Here is a 14,623-nt window from a genome sequence, read left to right as displayed (position 1 = left end):
GTCCTTACTTCCAATATACTCCATGGTTTGTCATCCTGAAAGACTACAACTGTTTTCTTAGAATCATCATCAAATAGTTGATCATCCAGTATTTCCCTAACCATTTTACCTGGCTCAATGAATATAACACATGGCCACAAGACATGGTTATGATCACTAGCTATCCGAGCAAGACAGGTTGATGTTATCTCTAAGAGCTCTATTTGCAATATCAAATCATTGTCAGGTATCCAAAAATCTTGCTCTTGTCGCCAAAAAAAACCTCTTTACGTAACTGGACCTCTCTTACCAGGAACTCTTATGTCTCTGCTACTGTTATGTATATTGCTGTACTAAATGCTTCTATATCAGTAGGTGAATCTCTGATTTGATCTCCAGTAGAAGAATCTACTGTTACAGTCATAATCCTGGAAGGTGGAACTCCAGGGTTAGAACAAACCATAGTTCCCCAACAGATTAGCTGGGGCAGCTGGTGACAACAGTAAACATCCATCAATGTACCTCCCTAATATTTCCAATGCCATTGATTTAGTAAATCAATGGAGATGGAACTAACACAAGGCCAAGTTGCTTTTGTACCTATGAGGAATTCATGTTTATTGTCATTAATAGCTACCATCACAGTGGGTTCCTCATCTGGCCTGTGTGTCACTGACAATACTGGACATATGGAACCACTCTGTGGGCACCTTCTTTCCATGTATTCACCCACATAATTTGTCAGTAAAGCAGTGGCAGCTAGTGGAATTTGAGATTGGTGAGGCGCAAGAGCATTGTGAAGTGAGCGAGTTCGGTGCATATATGTGGGATTCACGGGGGTCACCTCTAGAAATAATTTTTAAATTGGTATATTTTGGTGCACTTACAACATACAGGAAATGTTACATGAGCAATACGGATTAGAAAGAGTGCCTCTAGTACTAGGCTGATAGTAGGTATTATATATTAAGAGTTGAGGGCCTGGAGAAAACACAAAGTCAGGATTAAAAATGTCACTGTGATTGAAATTGGCAATGGGAGTTTATTACTATCCAAAACTCAAGAGCAGGCGGACGGGACCTGGAAATGGGTCTCCAAACGCACTCTAACCACTCTAAAAATAGATGTGGATTTAATGTGGATGGAGAATATGGATTAGGTGAAAAGAACTGGTGATGATTTGCCACCGAAGAGGCTGGAGATGACAGAGTGTTATAGCACTCCCGGAATTAACCTGAATGGCGGGAGGACTGGGTTGGAGGAGTGGATTGGTGAGTGTGGGACACATCAACTAACCCCTAAACATAACAAGCATTTACAATGCAATGGTCTTGTCCTTGTTAAAGTTAGAGCTATTGGCATTGCTCATGACATTATTTTTGTTTTTAAAACATATAAATAAATGGCATTGTCATTTACAATGCCAATAGCTTAATCTCTCGCAAATGCGAGATCTATTGCATTTGCACCCACACACACACACACACAGAGCCACACACACACAGAGACAGAGCCACACAGAGCCACACACAAGCCGGGAACAGAGGCACAAAAAGTGGATCACAAGCCGGGAACAGAGGCACAAAAAGTGGATCACAAGCCGGGAACACAGGCACAAAAAGCGGATCACAAGCAGTGTACAGAGGCACAAGCAGGGTACAGAGGCACAAGCAGGGTACAGAGGCACAAAAACTGGATCACAAGCAGGGAACAGAGGCACGAAAACCGGATCACAAGCAGGGAACAGAGGCACGAAAACCTAATCACAAGCAGGGAACAGAGGCACGAGCAGAGAACAGAGGCACGAGCAGGGAACAGAGGCACGAGCAGGGAACAGAGGCACAAGCAGGGAACAGAGGCACAAGCAGGGAACAGAGGCACAAGCAGGGAACGAGGCACAAGCAGGGAACAGAGGTCCAAGCACCGGATTACAAGCAGGGTACAGAGGCACGAACAGGGAACAGAGGCACGAAAACCGGGAACAGAGGCAAAGGGGACAGAGGCACGAGCAGGGAACAGAGGCACGAGCAGGGAACAGAGGCACAAGCAGGGAACAGAGGCACAAGCAGGGAACAGAGGCACAAGCAGGGCACAAGCAGGGAACAGAGGAACAAGCAGGGAACAGAGGCACAAGCAGGGAACAGATGCACAAGCAGGGAACAGAGGCACAAGCTGGGCACAAGCAGGGAACAGAGGCACAAGCAAGGAATAGAGGCACAAGCAAGGAACTGAGGCACAAGCAGGGAACAGAGGCACACGCAGGAAACAGAGGCACAAGCAAGAAACAGAGGCACGAGCAGGGAACAGAGGCATAAGCAGGGAACAGAGGCACGAGCAGGGAACAGAGGCACAAGCAGGGAACAGAGGTACAAGCAGGGAAGATGGAGATACAAGCAGGGAACAGAGGTACAAGCACCGGATGACAAGCAGGGTACAGAGGCACGAACAGGGTACAGAGGCACGAAAACCAGGCACAGGGAACAGAGGCAGGAGCAGGGAACAGAGGCACGAGCAGGGAACAGAGGCCTGAAAACTGGGAACAGAGGCACAAGCAAGGAACAGCGGCACAAGCAGGGAACAGAGGCACACGCAGGAAACAGAGGCACAAGCAAGGAACAGAGGCACAAGCAGGGAACAGAGGCACAAGCAGGGAACAGAGGCACGAGCAGGGAACAGAGGCACAAGCAGGGAACAGAGGTACAAGCAGGGAAGATGGAGATACAAGCAGGGAACAGAGGTACAAGCACCGGATGACAAGCAGGGTACAGAGGCACGAACAGTGTACAGAGGCACGAAAACCAGGCACAGGGAACAGAGGCAGGAGCAGGGAACAGAGGCACGAGCAGCGAACAGAGGCCTGAAAACTGGGAACAGAGGCACACACACACAGAACATATACAATATCGCTGCTCCAAGAGCCGGTAAGGTTTACTTGTGTATTTATAGGGCGCAGAGAGAAATAGAGCATACATGTCTAAAATTGAGTGAATATAATGAGCGTAATTTAGACACTTTGAAGGCCCCTTCCACAGAACTCAACAATTCAGTCACATAATTAAAACATTTCCAATATTAGTTATTTACATCATCGCAAGGTCATACGTTCTGGCTGGTTTTAGTCTGTCAGTTGTGTTACATATTTGATGCAATAACAAACATTTCAGAGTCACCAAAATACTGTTCAGATGGCACACTTAGGAAACCATAGAAATGTAGTTTACATGTTTAAGCCACGCTCCTAATTACATAAAGTACGCTACATTTAAAGTCCACCCCAGCCACTATTTTCACCCCGCTTAAAGCCCTGAGTGGAGTAATGCTATTGAGAACGAATGCTTCTAGTGGTGCGCCAGGTAAGAACTACATGTTTAAAGTAGGAGTAAACAAAATAAATCATGAATAGTAAGGGGAGATGATTTGTTTCCAAAACATACAGGACCAGTTATAAATCTAGTTCTGTCTAAAGAAACCAACAGCTATGTTCACCAACTTTTAAGTTTTTGTTCACAATAAATAAACCAAACGGAAGAAAGAACTTGTAAAGAAGTCAAAAGGCAAATGTATAAGGCCTTACGTCTTCACGAAAAGCACAAACTTGTGTACCACATACTCCAGTCCTCTTGCCGTGCACAAGAAAAATGCAGATTGACAAAGACTTTTCCATACATGCAAACATTTGGAAAGCAGCAAAAGGGACATTTAAAAAATTAGTATATATTTACCCTATTGACTTGTATTGAAAAGGGGCAATTTAACGAGAGAGGAAGACTTGAATTAACCTGTTTTGACTTTAAAATTCGGGCATCTCCCGTCTGAATCGGGTATCTCGGCAAGTACACACGTCTTTTTTTAATTGCAATGAATTTTGTTAATCGAGCAATAAAGACTTTATTCAAGTTCTAGATGATTGATTGTAGCTAATTACACAGTGAAGCGCCCACATATATAACTACCTGGATTGCAGGTGGTGATGTGTGTGTGGTTGTGTGTGTCAGATTACAATTAGGCTGCAACCCCAGTCCACATCCCCAGTGGGCCGCACGAGAAGAACATAGGAAGCAAAATATGGCTTTTTGCCGACCATTGCCAAAGTCAGGTTGAGTTTAATAGACAATGTCAACTTAATTAAGCCAATTAAAATGGAACAAGTGTCCTAATTTTCGGGGTAAAAGAGGAATCACCACATGCTAGGAACTGCCACTTGCTAGCACCCGCAAGTTTTTAAAATTAATTAAATGTCATCTTTGATATCGCGTATCCTGTGCTCTTTTCATTTACCATTTTTTTCTTTCTTCTATTGCTTTCCTATTGGTTGTTAATTCTTGTGCTGTGGCCTTCTCTGATGCAAAACGCCCCTTTGCTCTTCGGGGCGGAGCGCTCCTAATAGGTGTTGAAATGAAAATGAACCGCAATACTTACATTGAACAATTCTGCAGCACATCTCATGATCGGAGTCGCCTACGGCTCTTAAATCCAGTTTTATAAGTATCGACCCCAACATCGTTTTTTACGTACTGTGATCAACAACCTAAGGGATACACTGAGATCATTTTAGCTAGGGTTCAACTCACTGAGCTATCTTATGGGCTATTATTACCTGCACTGAATAGACACATTACACAGAGGCGCGCGCGCACACACAGATGTCATGAATAGGGTGACCAACCGTCCGTAAATTTCACGGACAGTCCGTAATTTCGGCCGTCTGTCCGTTGTCCGTGAAGGGTCTTTTAACGGACGCCATTTGTCCGTAATTTTAACCGGGCACCGGTCGCAACTCCCTGAAGCCGGCGCAGATTCCACCCACCTCTCTTCTTGACTTCGATGCTGAGGTCGGGTGTAACAGACTCCAAGGCAGTACAAAAGCTCACATACCCAGCAGCATTGGAGAGGCACAGCGGGGTGGCAATCATCACACCTCCAGCCCTTGATGAGCTGTTAAGGGGTGCTTGCTTGAAGGTGACTGAGAGGGGGGGCGGCAGCTTCAGGAGCAGGGGCATCTATTCAGATGCAAACAGCCCTGAATGCGCCATGTCCCCGCAATTTAGAGGGGCTTCACATATTCCATTTCTGCCCAGGGCCCCAAGTAATAACGTGGCAAAGAAGATTTCTCTGAGGCGATAATATTAAGCCACATGCGTCATTACTTCTAAGATTTCCACGAATCAGTGAGCGGTAAAATAAAGTAGCAGCGTGCAAATTGGTCCGATCACATCTCAGGCAATCCCTTTTTGCTGTAGTCGGGCTGGGGCAGAGTCAGTCAATTGCCAAGAGGGCTGGAACTGAGGCAAGGGAGGGGGTGGCGGCTGAAATGGGGCGAGTGAGTCACCATAGAGAGCACTGCAAGGAGGAAAAGAGCAGGTGACACCGTGACAGTCCGCCTTTGGTCTGGCAGTACGTATAGATTCATTTTACAAACACTGTCCACAAAATAATTTGACATTGAGAAAAATGTGATAGTAAAACTGTTCTGCCTGGCCTGCCTTAATTTTCCAAAACCACAATTTAAGATTCCTTAGAGGGTTTAAGGCACCTGCTGCAGGCATCTCTCGGCATCAGGCAAGTCGCATGATAAGCCAGTAACACAGCTTAGGTGGTTAATACAGCTCAGGTGGTTAATGCACTTGCTGGAGAGGTCTGTGTTCACTCTGATCATAGGTTTGAATTATAAAATAACTTAGAGAATCAAAAGTACCTACTGCAGAAAGTTGCATGCAAGTTGTAGTAGGTCACTTATTTGAATTAACGGTAAGATTGCTCAGTGAGTTGTTGCATGTGTTCAGAGATGCATGTATAACTGGCAGATAACGCGTGACAAAAGTGTTAAAGTAGCTGTATGAGGTATTCACCCACTGCAAAACCTGTAAGGCAACTGAAACTTTTATTATTTTAAGGTTGGTTAAAGTGGTTATTTTTGACAAGTATCAATCCTTATTATAAAGTGCCAAAAACCAATTCAGTGTGCAGTGGTACAATGAATGACTCAGTGAGTTGAACACTTGCTGATTGAACCTACCATACCTTATAGCTCACGAGTGCAAATCTGAGCCTTCAAACTTCCACACACTTCAGTTGACAATTGGCTGAGTTGCTATAGATGATGTTTTGAACGCTCTGTGTGTTCATGCCATATTTAGAGCGCCTAGAGCGTGGCCACATAGTCCTCCAAGCGCTGTCTTGTTTACAGTCGGAGATGCCAATCCTAGGGAAAAGGGGATCCCATGTCCCAGGCCTTTCCCTCCAGTGCCTGATCTTTCAACTGTTGCTCATTTAAAATTCCAGTCACAACCCGTGCTTTTAATAAAGTTATTAAAGCAGTGGCGAAGCTATTACTAATTAAAGGGTAGAGTTTTTCTGGTGAGGAGGAAATTTAAAGAAAGGGCGTAAAACGAAGTGGCATGTCCAAGATCACACAGTTCTTGTCACCTGGGGAGGGGAAGGCTGAACGTTGGTTCCCTGGCTCTGCCGTCATCGTTTTAGACCATTGAATATCAGGTATGACGATGAAGCACCGAGTTACAATGCTATTTGTTGTTATGTGTGATGTAAAAGATTAACACCAGCAATAATACCATTTACGTATGAAATTTACTGCTCTGATTTTAGACTCCCTGGTAAATTGTATTTTAACTGTGACAATTGTTCTTGCTGTGTCCAGCTAGTGGGGTCTGTGAGAGCAGAGACAGACAGGAGTGATATGCAAGGGCACAAGAAGTGGAAAACAAACTGGAGTGATATGTAATGACACAGGGAGAGCAAAAACAAACAGTAGTGATATGTAAGGGCACATGGAGAGGCAAAGGCACAGATGAGAGATATGTAAAGACACGGGCAAAGGAAAGAAACACAGGAGTGATATGTAAGGGCACAGGGGGGAAAAGATACATATGAGTGATATGTAAGGGCACAGGGGGAGCAAAGACACAGAGGAGTGATATGTAAGGGCACAGGGGGAGCAAAGACACACATACTGAATATGCAGCTACCTATGTTATAGGACATCTCTTTATTAATGTAATAACTGCACTTTCACAATTGCTTTATTAACCTTCCTGCTTTCTCAAATTTGCTTGAAAATGCACCATTTGTCCACTCTTTTTTCAAAATTTTCTCCCCCGAACCCTCCGTAAGTTGTTCCAGCTTGATCGCTACGCTCGCTCGCTGCGGTGCATTAGGACAATATAGTTACGCCTCACCACTTTCAAATGTCACCAGCCGCCACTGGCCCCAAACATCCTAGAACTGGCCCTGATTACACCGAGGCAGCACGTGGTTCTCTTCACAGAGTGTAATTACTGTCACTAGATTGTAAGCAAACCTCAGTTCTTTAAACATGCAGTCTATAAAGTAAGAAAATAAAGAAATGGCACAATCGCACACACACTGATTAACAAAGTATGGAGGACAATCAGTTAAATCAGTTCTCTTGGAGTATCTCCTTTAAGTACTGTACATCAGTGTGTGGGGGGGGGCAAAACTAACATTTTGGAAAGAGAGCCTGTCTTCTCGTTGTCTTGTCCAGGAGGGGGTGAGGAGCCCTACCCCACCCTGGAAGAAACCAAGATGATACTGCACGCCCAACCCCGTGCCCACCCTGGTGGATCCTGTTCCCCCTCCTGTGATGGCTCCTGCCCCCCCCACCCCCAGGGATGGCTCCTGCCCCCCCCTGTGGTAGACCCTATCTCCGCCCTGGGTGGCTTCTGTCCCAGTCCTGGAATGGCTCCTGCAGCGAGGGTGAAGTTCTTGATGGGCCTCTTCTCAAAAAGGTTCAGCTCAAAATTAATATGAAAAAGGTGGGCGAGTGAGCAAGTGAAGGGATGGCTGGTTGGCTGGATGAATTAGTGAAAGGGTGAATGGATGAATGAAAGATTGAACACATGGATAATGAGAGGATGGATGATAGATGAGTGAGTGGAAGGATGGAAGAGAGAAAAGGTAAATAGCTGGGTGTATGGGTGGAAGGGTAGCTGGATGGGTAAAAGGGTGGATGGATGAGTGAAAAGGTGGATGATGAGTGAGTGAGTGGGTGGATGCATGAGTGAAATGATGGATGGATTGATGAACTGATAAGTGTAGGGTGAATGGATGGACAGATGAGCGAAAGGGTGGATGTAAGGATGGATGAGTGAGTGAGTGAAAAGGAAGGTAGATGGCCAAAAGGATGAATAGATGAGTGAAGGAGTGAAAGGATAAATGGATGAGAGAAAGGATGGATGAGTGATAGGGTCAATAAATGGATTCATGAGTGGATGAGTAGATGGGTGGGTGGGTGGATGGATGGAAGGAAGGATTGCTAAATGAAAGGGTCGATGGAGAGAGAAAGGGAGGATGGATGACTGAAAGGGTGGAAGGATGAGTGACTGAGTGGATGGATAGTAAGTGAAAGGATGGCTGGATGGATGAGTGTACAGATGGATAGGGTGACAGGGTGGATGGATGAGTGAAAGGATGAATGAAGGGATGGATGAGTGAAATTATAGATGGAAGGATACATGATGGATAGGTTTGCAAAATGGTTGAAAATGTTTGGATATGGCTGGGCTTGCTTATATACTAATGCGCGACCTCTGATGTGTCTGAAAAACTTATCCAATTGTCCTGAAGTTTTGTCCTGAATTTTGAACTCCTGTCCTGAATTTGTGTCCTGAATTTTGACCCTTTGTCCTGAATTTTTACACTCACCGTCCTGAATTTGCACCAATGCCAGTTGGTCACCCTAGTCATGAAGCCCCATGAAGCATTCTCGAGTGCACTAGTGCTTTGTAAAAACGAAATAACAGCAAAACGCTCAGTGACTGGTCGTGAACAGGGCGCTTGTGCGAGTGTGATCGGAGGTTTCACTGGTGCTAAAGGCAACTCGCGCACTGCACTCTGGGCTCTTTGTTAAGGGGTCGGGGGCACTCCTGGCTCGTGTAGGGGTTGGTGTAGGTGGGCCCCACGGGTGGTCCAGCTGGAGCTTTGGGTACTCAAAGAGTAGAGCCGCGGGTCCTGGGCAGTCCCCTATGTACTTGGTGGGGCCCTGGAGGGCACTGGGTGAAGCTGTGACCTCTAGGTTGTGGTAGGGCTGTAGTCGGCCATGGGGGGAGCTGTGGGCGCTGGGTGGAGCTGTGCCTATCGTATGGAGCAGGAGCTACGAGCACTTCGTGGAGGAGGTGGGCGCCGGTTGGAGCTGTGGGCAATGGGTGGACCTGTGGGTTCTGAGCACTAGATGGAGCTGTGTACATTGAATGTATAGAGCTGTAGGCACTGGGTCACTGAGCTGCAGATTCTGGATAGGTGGAGGGTAGTGTGGTATGCTGTGGGCAGTTAGAGAAGCTGTAGGCCTCAGGAGGTGCTGTGGCGATGAGCATTTGGTCGAGCAGTGTGCGCTGGAATAGATCGGAGTTGCAGGCCCTGGGTGAAGGTGCGTGAACTCGCGTTCCGTGGCTGCCTTACACGGCGCTCGCTCTTCGTGAGGGTGACCACGTTCAACTTGCACGCGCGGTGAAGGCACGTGCTGGGGCTCGAGTCAGAGCCGGCGGGGCGGGCGGATGGAACGCTGCTGCTGGTGGATCCCATTGAGAGGCAGCGGCGGGCCCCTGGTGCAGGGCCCGCGCCAGAGGCGTAGCTAAAGCTTCTGGCGCCCGGGGCTATCCCTCAGATTGCCACCGGTGGTAGGGGAGGGGGTTTCTGGGGAAAAAGGACGGCGAGCAGCACAGGTGGATTGGCAGGGTTAAAGTTACGACGCCACTCTCTACTCCAATGCAAGAGTAAGCAAAGGTCGGAACAAACAGAGGTGCTGCATGCCCAACATTAACCTCTCCCAGAGAACACCCCCTGCCAAGGCACATGTACTCAACTGAATAACAACCCTTTTGATGGAGTGGCCTGGAACCTTACACTTTAATGTAAATGCAATGGAGGGAGACAAATGACACAGCTTGTTATCTCTTTACTGGTACTTAAGAGAGGCATGCTTTTGACAATGTTAGGTCCTTATGTAAGTGCATGAACTGTAAGAATGTCAGATGTTTTGGTCTGTCCCAGTGTTTACACACAATTTAAATAGCACCATTTTATTTCTTTTATAGGGCTACGCATCCCAATGCCGGGTGTCAAACCGATTTACATAACATACAGATTGACAGTAAATCATGCAAGTGTGTAAATCAGTGTACAAGATGTGTTTTGCATGAGTCAGTCATGAATAGTGCACAGAGTCTTTCACATAAACCCTTACTGAGTCAGATTAAAAAATTGTCCGATACAACACTGAACACAATAAATCTAGACTTGACAAGCTTTCTATGCTCATCATTTAATATATTTCTCCATTCCTGTTCTAAAACATTCCTAAGTAGCGTACAAAAATGTAATTCATTTTCACTTACCGTGATTAGGCGGGGGAGGTGCATGCTTCTAACTCAGTGGATGAAATGAAGACCGGGAACAAGCCCCCTCTTCTAACTGTTGGTAGCTCCAAATGACAGTGGACATGCTCCCATAGCTGCCAAGGTTTCAGATAGCGTATGTGTGACATTTTCAGTGTACTTATGAGTGACATTCAACAGCTATGAGTGACAATTTCTTGCGAGCAAAAACAAGCAATGAAGATGAGGGAAACATGTAAATGTCTGAAATTACATCCATTAGTGCAAGGAGAAAGTCTAAGAACATCTCAAAACTGCTGCAAAGCACGGTGCACCAGAAATGGAAGTGCACTATAATGTGAGAGAGGCTACAGCGTGGAGCCTGAGCCAGCCTCACTGACGATACACTCAACATTGTGCAGATTACAGACAGTGACTGCAACGCTGAGCTCCGCTCAGGGGCTATAACTTTACTTACAGGGCAGGATTCTGGCTCAGGAAGTTAAGATAAAATATCTCTGTGCTACTCACTCCCCCCACCATTACCTGCTGTCTCTCCTGTGTAGTAACCACAGAGTGCATCAAAGGCAGCTTGTCTATTCCCGCCCCAGCTGATCCTGTCAGATAGCAGAGCTGTGGAGAAATACCCAATGCAATAAAAACCCTGACCAGCCCTGACTACTACAAGGTATATTTTGTATGTTTCCATTACCATTGTGCCTGGAGGGTTACTGTCCTGTGGGGTGTACTGTTTCCACAATATATCCTACAGAATTAAAATATTACAAAAAACACAAATACAAAAAGGCCTGTCAAGCATCAACAAAAAATCTGCAATTATAATACCAGTGAAACTAAAAGGGCATCACAGCTATATAAGGGTGTGAACGCTAGCAGTGAGGACCAATATTAAATAAAATACAATCATGGCTCCTGATTCTTAATAAGCAGCCATGCACACTCTGTGCCCAGGTGAGTATTCTACACATCTTTCACCAAATTTCAAATTAGAAAAACTGCCTGATGTGACCCTCATTACTGTCCTAAATTCGTCCCTCAAGTATGAAATAAGCTAAGAGTGAGAGAAGCAGGGCTGTGGATTATCGTGTCTGGCTGCTTTCCTTCCTCATAGCGAACTATCACTTTCCGAAATATGCAGTTACAATAATCGCAATCACTTTAAGGAATTGGATTTTTAAAGATTATATATGTGTAGTCACTTTGCTTTACAATGGGCCCTAAATAAAAGCAACGGAGTGAAGATTTAAAGTGAGTCCCGAACTCACCTGGCGTGTTGTTTGATGTGCAGTAGATCACACAGGCTCCACCATCGGATGCAGATGCCTGAGGCGGCAAACATTATTTTAACTACTTACTGGCGCGTGCCCTGCACCTAGGACTAATGAACGCGCGGCTGTGTCTGCATCGATCATTATACGCTGCTGTTATTCACTGTTTTCAAGGAGCAGACAGTGTGTGTGATACAAGCCACTCTGTGTAACAACATTAACACTACTAAAGTTAGTGGCAGGCAGGCTTCCTGGCCAAATTACTTACTTCTTGTTCTGTAGTCTGTCTGTCAGGCTGGCAGTGGCGACGTTGCGGCCAGCGTTGAATCAATCAGTGAGCCCAGCTCTGGAGGGGGCGAAGACGCAGGGCAGGCCAAAGGACAGTGAACATGTCGAACACCAGGCGCATATGGACCACAGAGGAGCAGGAGAAGGAAGACAGTCTCCGGTCCCGGTCAGCGTCAGACTGTTGTCTGCATAAAATATTAAAAGGCAAGGGACAGGCGGTAGCGTGAGACTCCTCCACTCACGCATGTGCGTGCCTGAAAGTGCGCAGCATGCGCGTCACTGTTGCAGCGCGGGGGTTTGCTAAACATAATACCCAGGGCCGTCATTGGTAGCGCTTTTGCGTGCTACAAAATTGACGGCCCTGGGAGCCACACGCGGCCGCGTGTGTGGGTGTGGGATGGCCGCGTGTATTGCCGTCATTGTACTGTCTGTTCCCCCCCAGTAAATACAGGGCTGGCCATGGGTGGCTGACCACCAGTGCCGTGCAGCCGCCACCAGCCGCCCTCAAAATAGTGCCACCTGGGGCGGACCGCACCCCCCCCCCGTAGCTACGCCAGTGGCCCGGCCCCCGAAATCCCTGACCTGAGCCACCTGACCGAGGAGGAGCGCAGTCATGGACCGGCAGAAGTAGGAGGAGGAGAAAGAAGAGGCCATGCTGAAGTAAGCGCCCCAGCACCGGTGTGTGTGTGTGTGAAAAGGGGAATTCTTGTAGGGAAGGGGGAAGCTATCGGAGTGCCTTATGGGGATGCTTTGGGGCCGCCATTTAATGGAAGGGGGTATGGAAGGGAACTTTAGAAGTGAGGTGAGGTAAGGAGGGGGTGTGTGCGTATGTGTGTGCATGCGTAAGTGTGGCTATGTGTGTGCGCGTGAGTGAGAGAGGCTGACTTGCTGTGTCAATGTGGGGCCGGTCTGGACGTGCGCGTGCCCGGTCTGAATCTCTGCGCGTGCCCGGTCTGAATCGCTGCGTGTGCCCCGGTCTGTCTCCCTTGAGAGGCATCTCGGCAGCAATAGGTCTCGAGGACGAGACCTAAAAATTAGTATTTGTGTAACCGAGAATTGACATTACTGTTGCTAAATGAGTATATACCCAATATATGGTCTTGATGCTGTTCCAAAAAAACTATGGATATTGTAAACTCCTGCCTAGAAGACATCGCACTGTACGCATGGATCCAGTAACTATGATTTAGGAAAGGGTTTAGCACATGTGGTGCAAAAGCCCTGGGCAGTTTGTGTATTGCTCCCATTAAACAATGCATGTAAACACCCGGTCGACTCAGGGGCGCTTCAGGAGCATCAACGCAGGGAAGCGCATGGTCGTGTCCCGAAGGTCCAGGGTACGAGATTGACCGCCGGACCAATGTGCAGGGAGGCAAGTGCAGGGTCGGATCCAGGGTCGTGTCCCGAAGATTTTGGGAACAGGATAAACCGCCGGACTAGTATGCGGGGGGCCCAGTGGAAGGTCCGACCACTGCTATGGCATCGAGGACCCAACAAATTATCTGGGCTCCGGAGCAGATCGAGATTCAGCTTCAGGGGCGACAGAATCAACCAACGGACCGCCAGAGTAGTCTGCAGGGGGGGGGGGGCAGTGTAAGGAAAGATTGCTGCTGCGGCAGCGAGGTCCCAGCGGTTTTGCTTCACTCCGTTGCACCTTAAGAACTCACTGGGTCACTCTCATGGACTTATCTACTATTGTCCTGCCCGCCATTTTGCTGCTGTTCTCTGGAACCTGGAACCTGACCCGCCATCTTGTCCATTCCCTTGTCTGGAACTTGGAGCCTGACCCGCCATCTTGTCCATTCCCTTGTCCATTCCCTTGTCCTTTACCCTTTTCCCCCTTGACAATCCTCTGATTTGCCTTTTCTCCATACCCTTGTATCCCTCCCACCCTCCCTTGGTGCTGTGACTACGTCCCCCCTCTGACCCCCTTAATGGAACTCTGCTCTCATGTTTTTTTGGTTTTTTTTGGGCCTTGGCCTGAGAAATTCTACTATTTGTATATACATGTATATAGAGACTAGCAGCCCGTCCCGACGTTGTCTGGGTATGAATTGCTGCTGGCCAGTAGTATATTCTTTTGTAGGATTTCGTTTTGATAGCATTTCTTATCTGTGACAGGCCTGTGAAACGCTCCGATTCACAGTGCACTGCTGATGCACTTAAGAGTGCGCGTTCAGTAGTGTGTGAACTGGAGTTTCCCTACTTTATTTTTCCTTGCAATATTATATAGCGCGAACTCGACAACATGGCATGAGCACAATTTACATTACAGAAGAACACATTCATTTGTGGTAGGCACGGGGAGACAAAGCGATTTGCCTGGAATCACAGGATGCTGAGCTGATGCCGAGATTCGAACGTAGCTCCCCAGCTCTAAAGTTCGCAATTCTAGAACTTGTGGCGGGAGGTGTGTCTAAAAGTGTATGTCGGTGCTGGCCATCAATGAGCGAGGCCTGTGCATTTTTCAAATGGGTGGTGAAAAAATATGAGTATGTTGCTGGAGATGTGGGCCGCCGTGCCACCAATGTACTTACCGGGGGAGGGTAAACACCCATTATTCCGCAACTTTCTTTCCGCATACCATCACTCCACATACTTTCATTACGAAAGTACCATGACTCCGCAATGCCTTTATAACGCATGGCATTACATTTTATCTGCTTTTACCACGCATACATTTACAACGAAATTCGTTGTAAATGCATGAATGGTAAA

The sequence above is a fragment of the Lissotriton vulgaris genome, chromosome 1_1 (assembly GCF_964263255.1).
Source record: "Lissotriton vulgaris chromosome 1_1, aLisVul1.2, whole genome shotgun sequence".
NCBI lineage: Eukaryota > Metazoa > Chordata > Amphibia > Caudata > Salamandridae > Lissotriton > Lissotriton vulgaris.
The sequence above is the reverse complement of the archived record's forward strand: the minus strand, read 5'-3'. Positions refer to the sequence as shown.